At 35.6% G+C, this 14,143-nt stretch overlaps 1 long non-coding RNA gene across 6 annotated transcripts in view; it reads right to left on the bottom strand.

The window, feature by feature from the left end:
• Positions 1-14,143, bottom strand: part of LOC112653764 (uncharacterized) — a 94,830-nt gene that overhangs the window by 796 nt on the left and 79,891 nt on the right. For 2 of the 6 annotated variants that reach the window (XR_007409920.1, XR_007409919.1), the window contains 2 exons: positions 3,202-3,310; positions 983-1,066 (listed from right to left, as the gene is read on the bottom strand). This is a non-coding gene — a long non-coding RNA (uncharacterized LOC112653764). Of the gene's footprint in view, positions 1-982; positions 1,067-2,456; positions 3,311-14,143 lie in introns of those variants that run through there. The other 4 variants (XR_007409918.1, XR_007409917.1, XR_003132505.3 and 1 more) reach the window with 2 other exon arrangements.

Consider the following 14,143-nt stretch of genomic DNA (forward strand, 5'->3'; position numbering starts at 1 on the left):
CTCCAACTTTGTTCTCTATCTTCAATATTGTGTTGACTATTCTAGGCTTTTTGCCTCTCTATAGAAACTGTAGAATCAATTTGTAAATGTTCATAAAATAACTTATTGGCTTTTTGACTGGGATTACATTGAATCTATATATCAGGTTGGGAAGAACAGAATATTTGACAATATTGAGTCTTCTCATCCATGAACATAGACAACCTTTTCATATATTTAGCTCTTACTTCATTTTGTTCATCAGTTTGTAGTTTTCCTCATATAAATCCTGTGCACATTTTGTTAGATTCATATCTAAATATTTTAGTTTTAGGGGTGCTAGTGTAAATGGTATTGTATTTTTAGTTTCAAATTCCACTTGTTAATTGTTGGTGTATAGAAAAGCAATTGACTTTTTAAAATATCAACTTTGTATCCTGCAACCTGACTATATAATCATTTATTAGTTCCAGGAGGATTTTTTTGTGTTGATTCTTTTGAGTTTTCTAAATAGAAAATAATGTTATCTGTGAACAAAGAGAATTTCATTTCTCCCTTCCAAATCTGTATACTTTTTATTCCTCATTCTTATCTTATTGCATTAACTAGTACTTTCAGCACCATGTTGAAATGGAGTTGTGAGAGGGACTATCTTGCCTTGTTCCTGATCATGGTGGAAAACCCTAGTTATTTAAAATTTTTTTACATACTAACTCTGCTATTTGGATTTATATATAGATCTGTTTCTAATATACCTATTTATGACTTCATTATCATTCACATATTGATTATATATTTGTGTATCTAATCATTTTTTTTAAATTTTACTATCTGTTAGACCTAAGATATTAGGTATTATAAATGTTCATGATGGTACATTCCATTAGAGAGGGATTCTCCTTGCCTTCTATTAGGCAGAAGGAGTGGGGACTTATGACCTCAATCTAAAGAGCAGCTGATTATAATTATGACTAGGTTGCCTTCTATGTAAGATTCAGTCTACCTCAAGTTGATCTCCGTATCTCAGATATGGCCTTTCTAGGATATTGGTAGAGCCCAGAAGGCTTCTCTCCATCTCTGAAAGAAACTGGGAGAAAGTTTTGCTCTTCAGATTTTTTAGCTTCTTGCTTCACATAGTTTCACAAACAAAAAGTGTAAGGAGGAAAACAGCTATGTGCTTATGGCAGGAATACTCCCTCTATCAGGACTTTGTGTCCTTTGTTCCATGAGACTCCAAAGGATTTGATTCTGTCTTTTGGAAGCTTTGGGCTCAGCTTCCCATGATTCCCAAGAATGGAACAAGTACTCCAGGAGAATCATTGCTATGAATTTGGGCTTCTTCTGGTTTCCAATCAGTTACACAAACACTGAGCAATTGCCAAATATTCCACAGATTCCTCTTTCCTTCAACAGAGACAACTTTTAGATTTCATTTTATTTTGTGGAGTGTCTTTATAAACACTATTTTCAGGCTGCACTCAGAATTAGTTCATGACCCAGGGAAGAAAGTAACCATAAATCATCAGCTTACTTATACAGTGCTCTTTATTATATGAAATTTTATTCTATTCAAACTTTATTGCTTCAACAACTCTCCACTGTCTTCAAAACATGAATTTTGAAATTTACTTCTTTTCCAAATTTGTGAACTGGAAGCATTGACATATCATGAACTATTTTATCCTCTCTAAGAGCACAAGTCTGAGACATTATTGTGGTTCAACAGATTGTTAAGAAAATTCAAATTTTTCATAATTTGTTACATTGGCAAAGCTGTGAAGAAAGATATGTTAACATATTGCTGGTACAAGGTGCATGAAGGTTCATTTTTCTGTAGCTGTCATATCATACATGTTTCTTTCTTTGATTCATAAATTATATTTCTAGGAACTTATACCAGCAAAATGACATATTATAAAAGTATTTGTTGCAACATCATATGTAATAACAAAAGATTAGAATGAATCCAAATGTCCATCAATAGGATTATAGTCTTAAATGAAATATTAAACTAATTCAAAATATTATGGACTTTTTTTTGCCAAATGACATGGAAATTTAGCTAAGATATTTGCTAAGTGGAAAGACCAATGTGCAGATAGAAGTGTAAAGATGTTAATGTTAGTAAAAAATGGGAATTCTAGAAAACACATATTTGTATTTAATCTTATAACAAATAGCTGGAGATACATAAAAGACTAATGATCTTGAACATTGGTTGAACCATGAAAGTATAGAAACTGAGTGGATGGAATGTGGAATGTAGGAAGAAAACTTTTCAGTATATACTTCTATAGGTGTATATATACTACATGAATGGGTTACACATTCACATAGTGTATGCATAAATACAAATATACATCTAAAATGTATATTTTACATATAAAAAGTAATTAAATAGTATACAAAATATACATCTAAAAAGTAATGAAATATACATATAAAAAGCAATTAAATGGTAAAATTCATAGCCCTTTTAAGACAAAGAGTCAGTAACATCACAAATCATATTCAAAAAGAATAAGTTTATCATGACTCCAAAATCATACAGTATATTTTACCTAAAGCTGACCAAAATCTGGGGAAAACACAGAATGGGCTATGAGCCAAAGAACTGAAGGTTGAAACACACAGATGATTGCTGGCTTCTCTCAGATACATCAGCGATCTTAACTTCTAAAACTACTTAGATAATCGCAACCACACTCATTAAAGGAAGGGGAAAATCTTTTCTTACCCCAGGAAATAAACCTTTAATAACCCAAGTCTCAGCGAATCTCACCCACAAAATCAAATTGTATTGGTAAGTGTAAGCAAAATGTCCTAGAAGACAAAAACATTTCAGGATAAAATAGATATTATTCTTTATCAAATTAACAGAGAAGAGTAGCTATAAACTTAATGCAAGCTCTAGGCATTAGACCAGCTTAGAGAGGTAAAAGAAAAGATTATATGTTCCGGGAGTTTGTATCTTAGAAGCTAAACTTGCAAAACCAGTCTCTAGTCTGATATTTCTCAGAGGAAAAGTAAGATGAGTGTCTTTGTCATTGTTCAATGAAGAGCTTGCAACTATTCATTCTTAATATTTGACAGCATCTCAGAATTCAATTACATGTCCTCTGGAGTCACACCATCTTCCATGTATTCTATTTTAGTGGACAGAGAACTGGTTTTAAAGTTAGGGAGGCATAGATTCCAATTTCAACAATATCATTAGCTGACCTTGGGGCAATCCATTTCTTCTCTGCATGCATTCATTTCTTCTTCTGAAGAATACGGTTTTGGATCTAGATAATCTCTATAATACTTTTGGGCTTCACATATGATGATTCTATATATTGAAAGAAATAAATGTCCTTTAGAGTGAGACATTCAAGTGACTCCGTTCTTTATATTGAACTGCACAAAGCAAGTCACATAGATTATCTGGTTTACGTTCTCAGAAGCAAGCTAGATTAGAAGTCTAGCTAAATCCTTTCCCTTTGGGACTAAACATGCAAAGTTTAAACATCTACATTGCCACTATATTGCCTTGTCTCCATTAAAAATATTTTCAAACATGAAACGTTATTGTTATCTTCATTTGTTTTATGTGTCTCCCTCACTATCTGAGCTTTCATTATCTAAATATTTGTTGTAACAATTAGCAAAAACCCTTTATCAAGAAACTCAACATCCAAGTTGAAAACCCGCTCTAACAAATTTGCCATATATACACACATTTATGTTGTTTGCAAGTCTAGTCTAGAGGAAGCAGAGTATGCTGAAGCTTTATCTCAGCTATTTTTTCCCATGGGACCATATCAAGAGTTCATATTGCTTAAATGTGTCATACTTTAATAATATCTTTCTCACATTACGAAGTGGAATGTTTTAAATAAAGTGCAAAAATCAATGAATAAAATAAGAAAAATGAATAGGTAATTACCTAATTAATCAGAGAGACTAGCAAGCCTATGCATTAGAGAAAATTTGGAAGAGTAAAGTGAATTGAGGGAGGAGAAAACCATCACTATCTTTTGAACATATTTCAGTGAAGCCACCAGTCTATTCTACCAATGTGACTATTGTAATCAATGTCACCAATGACTCCACACTGCCAAAAACAAACAGTTGATTTTCAACTACTAATTTATGCAACTTTTCACCAGGATTAGACACAGTTATGTGTACAAATATACTCTCTTCACTTTCAACATAGCATGTTCCCAACTTTCCAATGTCTGAATGCTGAGAGATTCAGATGTTCACTTCTGAAACTTATCTTTTCTTTCTCTACGTTTGCTCCCAAGGTAAACTCATCCAATTTAAATACTACTCATAAACCGATCAAGTCATATTTTGGTTTCATATCCCTGTTGTGCTTCATTGGAACTCTCTGAATCTTGTATTCCTACCTTCTCTCTAGATTACAAAAAACACTGATTTGTAGCATTAAATGAATGGTGCAAAAGTACCCAAAGCATGGCCAGTTTTCCAGATACCATTGTGATTAGCTCTTTTGAACCAGAAGTATTTGTTTCCACACATCACTGGATATCTCTAACTGTATACTTGAAATCTTTCCTTCGATGTTAAGTAGTCTTCTCAAACATATGACCAAAACACAATTTTTAAGTTCTTCCTTGCCAAACCTAATCCTCCACAAATGTCAGATGACACCATCATTTACTCAATTTATCATCCAAGATTTCTTGGGAAAAAGTTTAAGACTTTCCCTGTTAACTTTTAGTTTAAAAGGTTCTAAAAGGAGTTTCCCAAACCACTAAAAACTTGGAGGTAAAATTATTCTAGGACATTGGAGACTGGTACAGTTTTATCTCCTGAATAAGGATCTAAACTTGTAGACTCAGAACATGGTTTTAGATGGATGAGGAAAGCTCAACTTTAGAGAACATCTCTTAAAAAGAAGCGCATAAAATGTTACCTGAAGTATTTTTATAATCACAATGTAAAGTCATACACAAAAAGGACAATAATGTGATAAGAATTGAACTTTAACATACATGTTTTTAATATCCAAGCTAGTAAGAGAGTGACACAGCTTTGGTACCCTCTATAGGGACTCTGGGAACCATGGAAATTCATGTGAATTAGTGCTACATCTGTTCCTGCCCTGTGTGGCCACATCATTGCTGATAGGATCTTATATTTTGGGCTAACTAGAGTGGACATTTGATCTAATCACGAATCAGGGTATTTGCACGTGTTTGTATGAGCATGTACTTTCTTCATGCCAATTCATAACTCACCAGAAAACCTGCCCTACATATATTTGCAGGATCAAAAACCAGAAAGAGGTCTGGATTCTCCATCTTTATAACAAAAAATTTTAACATATAGAGAACTAGACAGGATAATGGACAATGTACCCAATATGGAGATTTAATATTTGATAACAAGTTTGAGATGTTAATTTTGTATCCTTTTATTAATGTGATTATGCATGGTTTAGTGTTCCTACCAGAATCCATTTCTTTCCTTCTTTTTACATATAACCATTACTGTGAAGATAGTATGTATTCCTAGGAAGAAGACTTATTCTATGAATGCCAGTAGTCATGTACAAGGTATGCAGGGCTTGGTGCTACTAAATTCTGATGGAAATATGTGTCCCTGTGCAGCTCTGATCCTGTAGCAGTAATATTGTATCATTCTTATTGCCAGCAATATCTCCAGCCTGGTTCCAGAGAGAATTCCTAAGAATAACCTAGCTAGACTGCCAGAAATGTTCTCCTTTCTTTGGGAGGAGCTGCTTAGGAAATCAAATGCCTGTTCTCCTTTCTCTCATCTCATTTGCATTTTCAAAGAAATGAAAACCATTCTAGAGTACACTTTCAAACTAGTTTTAAAGGTCCAGTGTTCTGAGTTTCTCTCCTGCTCCAAAATTCTCTCACATAATTGTGGCTATATTTCAAAATAACTTTATTCTGGGATGCCTGGGTGGCTCAATGGTTGAGCATGTCTGCTTTTGGCTCAGGGAATGATCCTGGAGTTCTGGGATTGAGTCCTGCATCCGGCTCCCTGCATGGAGCTTGCTTCTCCCTCTGCCTATGTCTCTGCCTCTCTCTTTCTGTGTCTCTCATGAATAAATAAATAAAAATATTTTTTAAAATAACTTTATTCTAAGTACAGAGTGTCCAGTTTGTTTATGGTTCAGATTCCCCCAGCCCCAAAGTAGTCTCAGATATCTCACTAGTACCCTTACATGGAACAGATAAGAAAAATCTTAACTACATGAACAGACATGCAAAAAATACATACAATTTTAAATAAATACGTAACATGCCATATATTCATGACATATTGTGTATATTTACTTTAAATGCACATATATATTTAAAAGCACATAATTTGTTTGTTGTACACCTATAAAACTTGGGTCCTATAACATCTTTGTTCTGTCATTTGAAGCTTGCATAGTAAGTTCTCTGTTTCAGGTGTATGTATACATTGTATTATTGTTTAAAATATGGCTTCCTTAGGAGTGAGAACTATATCAACTTAATTTATGATTTCTGCCCTCTGCTTTGTCTTGATTCTTGGAATACAGTAAGTACACAAAATTTATGGAATTATAAATTTGTAACCTAGAAAGCAAGATGAGCAATGGAAATATAGAAATAATAGATGGCAAAACAAAAATAGACCCTCAGAAATCAGAATATTTTTATTCTACCTCGGGGATGAGTTGAAGCATGTTGGGAACCAAGGGTTGGGATTAGGAGACTGGCTAGCCATCCTATGGGCAAGGGAATAAAACTGGATAGATTGAATAGAGAACAAAACAGTCAAATTTTAGGGTGAAAATTAAGTCAAATGTGAATGGCCGGCAGTTTCAGTTCATAAAAATAGCTAGAATGGACATCTTTCCCACTCTTCTAATAAGAAAATTGCTAACCAAACATGTTTTTACAAAATTTATCAGAGAACTGAGATCACAAGGACAAATAACCTAAAACATGGAGAGAGACGGACATCAGTAATGAAATGTAAGACTTAAGCTCTTACTTACCTGGGACATTGATACTGAATGCCATACAAGCTAATAAGAAGGACAAACCAGAAAATTATAATGAATTGCTCACAGCTAAGAATAGATTAGTGAAAGACTATGAAATTGCTTTGGGCCACGGAGAGAGGAATATTCATATACTCCAGGATTTTCCATCAAGTACTCATAAGGAAGATGTGGGAAAATCCCAAGAAAATTTTCACAATGAGGAGAGAGGAACGAGTTACTGCTAAAGCTTTGCCTGGTTGCCAACCCACTATCTCCCCTGTGAAACAAAACACTTGACTTGCATATGGAAAAGTAACCAAATTTTAACTACAGCTCGTAGTTAAGAACAGAAAACCAAACCCCATGCCTGATAAATGAGGAAGAATAAATGCAAAACCCAGTATGGCATCTGGAGGAAGGCAAGGACACATAAAAAGCCCATACCCTCAGGACGCCTGGGTGGCTCACTGATTGAGCATCAGCCTTCGGTTCAGGGTGTGATCCTGGTCCAGGATCGAGTCCCACATCAGGCTCCCTGCAAGGAGCCCGCTTCTCCCTCTGTCTGTCTCTCTTCCTCTCTCTCTGTGTTTCTCATAAATAAATAAATAAATAAATAAATAAATAAATAATAAATCAAATATTTAAAAAGAATAAACATTTTTTTTTTAAAGTCCATACCCTCAAGGCTCAGGTTCACAGTGCCTAAGACTAAGTTTTAATTAGAACACCAGAGAATGCCCCCAGGACTCCCTCCCACATGCTAACAAACATTGAGTGAAAATAACATTGGGATGAAGCAAAGAGAGTACAAAAGAATTTTCTCTGGAGAGCAAAGTAAATGGAAAATCCAGGGTCATGGGGTAGACCCAAAACCAAGTTGAGAAAAACTTTAAACCCAGTCCAATTCCTAAGTATATTAGCACAAATCACCACATCAAAAGACTGCAAGAAGAAAAGGCATGATTATCTCCAAGTATAAAAATTATTAATACTAGTACCCACCATTCTATACAATATTCCAGGCTTTTAACAACAATAACAACAACAATAGAAACCAAATAAAACAATCAAACAATCAAAAACTCAACAACAACAAAATCTATGAAGCATACATAGAAGCTGAATAAACACAGTCTGAAGGGACAAAGCAAGCATCAGGATAAGACTCACACATATTCACAGATGTTGATATTATCAGAGAGGAGATTTAAAATAATTATTAATAGTGTGTCAAAGCCCCTATTAGAAAAAAATAGAGGGCAAAATACAAGATCAAATAAGTAGTGTCATGACAGATAGAAGCCATAAGAAAAAAAATAATAAATTGTTAAACTAAACATAAAAACAGAAATCACAGTAACAGATATGGAGAATGCTTCCAATGAGCTTACCAGTAAACTCCACAGACAGTAAAGAACCAGTCAGGTTAAAATAAATTAATAGAAATCACTCAAGTTAAAATATAAAGAGGGAAAAGAAAGAGTGAAAACAAAGCAAAACAAAACAGAGCAGAACATTAAGGAGATGAGGGACAACATAAAATGGTATTTGGTTTTGGAATGATGAAGGAAAAGGAGAATAAATATTTGAAGAAATAATAATTCAGAATTTTCCAAAATTAGTAGCAGACACCAAACCACAAATCCAAGGTCAGAGAACATAAAGCAGAATCAGTAGCAATAAAACTACACTTGGTTTCTATTGTTTTTGCTGAAATTCAAGGACAAAGAAAAACCTTGAAGGCAGTTAAAACAAAAAAAATTACTGAAAGAAAAACATTTGTTAAGAGTTACAACAGACTTCTCATTAGAAATCAATGTAAGAAGGAAGGCAATGGAATGACACGTTTAAAATAATAAGAGAAAAAAAAATGTTATCCCTGAATTCTATATTCAGTGGAAATATCTTTGAAAGAATTTTTAAAAATTCAAGTATCTTTGAAAAAATTAACTTCTGAATTCAATTTCAACATGTAAAGAACTTTGAAAATTGTCACTTCTATCTTTAGAAGAAAAACCTGAACAAACGGAATATCAATGACTATTTGTGAATCCATCATTAACAGAGGTCACACTATTACCGCTAAAATTTAGAGAGACAGACAAATTTGGAGACCCACAGCTGAGACTTCCTTGTCTGAAGCAGAAGCCACTATGAAATGGAGCTATAAACTGGTAAAGAAACTTAAATAATGATTTTGATTAATTTCTAGAGCTAAGTGTGGATTAATATGAGAAAGAAACTCTTGAGAATTAGACTCCTTCTAACTCTTAGAATTAGAGGGAAACCCACAATCCTGAGTTCTCCCTCCAAGGAGATCAACAAGTTCTAACAGTGAGGATCTGAGAAAGATCCTCCTGTGGCTTTGTCAGAAGGAAGGGAAACTATTACACTTTCCACATAGTATTCTCCTTAACAAAGACCCATTCTCCAAGGACAAAGACTGCCTTGTAATATTTATTAATATCCGATAGTCCTCAGAGCACATTTTGGGAAAGCCTTGATAGAAGTGTTGTATATAATTCATCTGGCACAGAGAAGGTATTCAGTCCTGGTAGCTATTATTGCGATTATTGGCATGATATCTCTTCTTCTCAACTCCCTGGTTAATAAACTTTGAACCATAGGTATAGTCCCCCCCAGCTGCATAATTTAAAATATATGCTTTAGGCAAAAGCACACCTCAAACATTCTTCCAAGAAGAGCTACTGAGGTAAGCACTATGATATCAGGAGTTCTGGGATCAATTGTGTTCGCTGAAAAATACTTTTGCCACTTGTTTGTAAGTGCCAAATTCAAATAAAAACATCTTTAAGAGGAAAAAAATCAGCAAGCTTACTGATTTATTTCTTTTCTTAACAATTCAGTTTTATAGGAGGAAAGGGGCTGAAAATGGCTTCCAGGTGCACAGAAGGTGGCATGAGAGTAGTAGGAAGCATGAGACGTGAAGGCTGAATCTTCTAATGTGTTCTCTCAATTTCCCAATTTTCTGTAGGCTCAAATGTTTCTGCTGTGACTTGTTTAAAACTATTGACCATGTTGGTGTGTGTGTGTGTGTGTGTGTGTCTGTCTGTCTGTTTATGTGTGTTTAAGATTTATTTATTTTAGAGAGAGAGAGAGAGAGAGGGAGCTGAAGTGAGAGGCAGAGGGAGAGAGAAACTCAAGCAGACTCCACACTGAGCATGGTGCCACACTCAAGCCTTGATCCCATGACTTTGAGATCATGACCTGAGCTGAAACCCAGAGATGGTTGCTTGACCAACTGTGCCACCAAACTCCCTATTGATCATTTTTGAACAGAGCAATAACTCAGCTCCTCAGGACCTCCAGGAACAATCTCTGAAGAAATTTTTCTTTTGAATAGTAGTGAGTTTATTTATCAAGAATCCACACTCCCTGAGTCAAAAGAATAAGACGTAGGATTGGCAGGGGATCTTGATATATCCTTCTTTTCTTTCCAGATCACTTGGCTAGACAACAAGTGAGGATGCTGGATCTTTTTTGGGGCGGGGGGCACATTTATTTGCCTTTTTGATAACAAAGTGTGTTTTGAAAAATAGGAACATGGCATGAATTAGGCCCTTGTCAATTTGCATAAAAACTCTAAAATGCCAACATCACCTCCCAGCGCTTTAAGTGTTCATTTTATAATCCATGGCAATCTCTTACATTTAAAAAAAAAAAAACAGTCCTGTGAGTCACTCATGTTTATTTATATTCCATGGAGAGCTGGGGGATAAACAGTAAATTAAAAGCTGAGTTTGCACAGAAAGGATTTGGGAGAGGGGAGAAAAGCTTTCCACGAGCACTACCACAGTTGTGTTTAGTGGTTCTCCATAAGACATGTGGTACAGTGTCCTTGTTTGGCTTCTTTATAATTACCTAAAGTACCATTCATCAATTCCCTAATCTCAGTCATTTCTACCTGTGCTTCATAGCCACAGCCATGAATTTTCTCAGGAAGTCGCCACAGATTTTTTCAATCTATGATAGTGATTTCCTTCCTGATATAACCTAAAGTAAGAAAGGGGCTCCTGACAGAGCACTCTCACTCCACTCTGTCCAGTGGCCCAAGATTTGATCTTACTGAATGCTCAGTCATTGGACCTCAGTAGCACTCATTGGTACCTGGCATGCATGAATGACACAACTAGTTAGTGGTCTGCATGTCTGTAGCTCTAGCCTCCTAAGCAGTGCAAGAGAGAAATCTGCATAGAGGAACCACCATTCTTAGGCCCAGTTGCAACTTGCTGATTTGTCCTCATTCTCTCCCACGTTTATTACAATTTTGCCTTCAACCATTCATATTCTTTCACAGGCATCAACTCACTGAAGCTTGTTTTGTGAGGCAGTCGCTCTTCATTGTCACTGTTGCCTTGGTGAAGCATGCTCTCCTGGACAATAGTGTAGCCAACTCTTTCAAAAATGTATGAATCCCACCCCAAATTCCTCTCATGAGAATAAGTTTTTTCAAGCTACTTCTATTGTTTCTATTAAAACCAAGTTAAAATAAATAAATAAATTAATAAAACCAAGTTAATTTAAAGCTTTACATTGAATGATTAATGGAAAGTCACTAAAAACATATCAGATTAAATTGTGGCAAGGCTATCATAAAAAAGTAGAAAATAAATAGTACTAATTTAAAAGAGTCTGAACTCAGATTACCACACATCTTGCCCTCTGAGAGCTCCTTCATTGAGAACACATACTTTGTTCTTTGTTTCTGTGATAAATCATAATTCCATTACAGGCAGTGAATGGGGGGAGGAATCCATTGAACTGCAGAAAGAGTGTCTAGAAGACCCACAGTGAGTCTGGCACCTATACCTCAACCTGGGCCCAGATGCCCAGAGCAAATCCTCGTCCATCATCCAGGGCCAGTGAAGCTTGAAAGTGAGAGCCCAACCCACAGACACCATCTGGGGAAGTAGAAAGAGTCTGGGAAGCGGGAGTCAGAAAAATTGGCTTTGAGGCTTGGCTGTGACTCTTTCCAACAGAAATTTTCTAGGCGAGTCACAAAATTGCTCTGAGTCTAAATTTCTTTCACCTATAAATTAAAATGGGAATAACATAACAATTCCACTTTGTCTGCCTTGGAAGTTTTTTGTGAATATAGGAAACAGAGACCTTCCCCTCATATCTTCTAGAGAGAAGCTCTGCTCTTCTCCCCATGCTTTTATCTCTCTACACTCTTCCATTAAAAGCTTCTTAAAAGTGATATAAAGGCACTAATCTGTCAATGTGGGACATTTACTGAATTATGTTTTACTAGTGGGACTTACATATCAATATCTGCATGTTGTCTTCGTCCTTGCTGGTAGTAAATTGACCTAGAATTTTCCTCTTCATAAAGGCAGATCTCTGTTGCCTCATTTGGGACCTTCGTAATTCTATATACTAAGGATTAGGTATAAGGGAATAGAGTCCAGCTCCAAACTACATTCTACATTCCTTATATGGAGCCTTGAATCATGAAACAAAAGTCCAACTATCAATACCATGCACTTTGTGTATCATCTGATTATTTAGTTTCTATTACAACTTTGGTCAAAAACCTAAAGCATAGTAGGAGTTAAATGACCAGAAAACAAAAAGCCGCTCCAAACCCCTAACAGGGCAGATCAGAAAATATATGTCTCAAGAAATAATTTATTCAGGTCAAACAGAAAAACAAGATACAAATGATAAATATAATCATTTCAATGTCATGAATTGTTGCAAAAGTGAAAGGAGGAGACATCAATTTCTAATAGAAATACAGAACTGAGATCTTGATCTTGTTTATTTAACCCCTGCAAGAGTTTTATCTACCAACCAGTGCCTCTGACTTTCACCAAGGAGACAGCATGGCTTGGATAACCCCTGCACTTTTTATTGAGCAAATATGAGGTGTTTTGTTGTTGTTGTTCCAGCAAGAGATCTCAGACAATACAATTATCTTATGCCTCAGTTTCCCTACCTATGAAAATGGACTTCATTGGAGCAGTGCTTCCCTTCAGCAAAAAGTTTGGTGGAACAAATGAAATAATAGCTGGGAAAATTTTCTGTAAAGTACAAAGCAAATATATATATATATATATATGTATATATACATATATATATACACACACACACATGTAATTATAGTTTTTGAGACAGAATATGTGTCCCTCTTCCTTTCTTTAGGCATGCTTTTTGAACTCTTAACATACCTAAGCATATTGTAAGCTTTTGTAGCATGTATTCTTTCATTGAAATCTCACACAAATATATGCTTTTATTTGAGTAGCTCAGTGGTTGAGCATCTACCTTCAGCTCAGGGCATGATCCCAAGGATCAAGTCCCACATGGGGCTCCCTTCAGGGAGCCTGCTTCTCCCTCTGCCTATGTTTCTGCCTCTCTCTCTCTCTGTGTCTCTCAGGAATAAATAAATAAAATATTTTTAAAAAAGAAATCTCACACCAACTCTTTTGAGATAGAAATTATTGCCATCTCTTTATAAATAAGCAAAATAAGGCTGGGGGAGTGGGTGTTCTTCACTGCGCATGAGGCCAGATGTGGCCATTTCTTGGAGATTCTGACTGAGTTGCAGTGAATAAAGTTATCTCTAAACCTCCTACCACCCATTTTAACCATATCACCTTGAGTGACATATGGTGAAGCTAGATGTAGATGAAGAGAGAGAAATCGAAAAGAAGTTTACAGTTCTATTATATTCATCATGCCTTGGAGGGAACACAGCACAGAGTAAAGGACCACATGGGGAGGCACCAGGGCTATTCACAAGGCGGAGAGAACTGTAAGCTCTTGTTCTGTGGCTCCTGCAGGAAGGAACAGGCAAGGCAAGCTGGCTTAGCAGTGGCTAAGGTAAATAATGTAAATAATTTCAGCGACTCTGGGGCCTAAGGGCTGCCGTTGGTTGTCTGGTAAATGGCCCTAGGGCAATTAAGGTAGATATATCATGGCCTAACAAAGGAAGAGGATGGGGTTCTGAACTGGATATTCAATGGAAACAATTGATCAGCTTCCAGTTAGGACCTCCAAACTGGGTCAAGATAACACACACACACACACACACACACACTATATCACTCCATCTAATATTTGGAAGATACATTTGACAATTTGTTTTATTTTTTTCTTTTTTGAAAGAAAATTGAGAAGATAGCTTATAGGGTG

This window comes from Canis lupus, chromosome 3 (assembly GCF_003254725.2).
Source record: "Canis lupus dingo isolate Sandy chromosome 3, ASM325472v2, whole genome shotgun sequence".
Taxonomy (NCBI): Eukaryota; Metazoa; Chordata; class Mammalia; order Carnivora; family Canidae; genus Canis; species Canis lupus.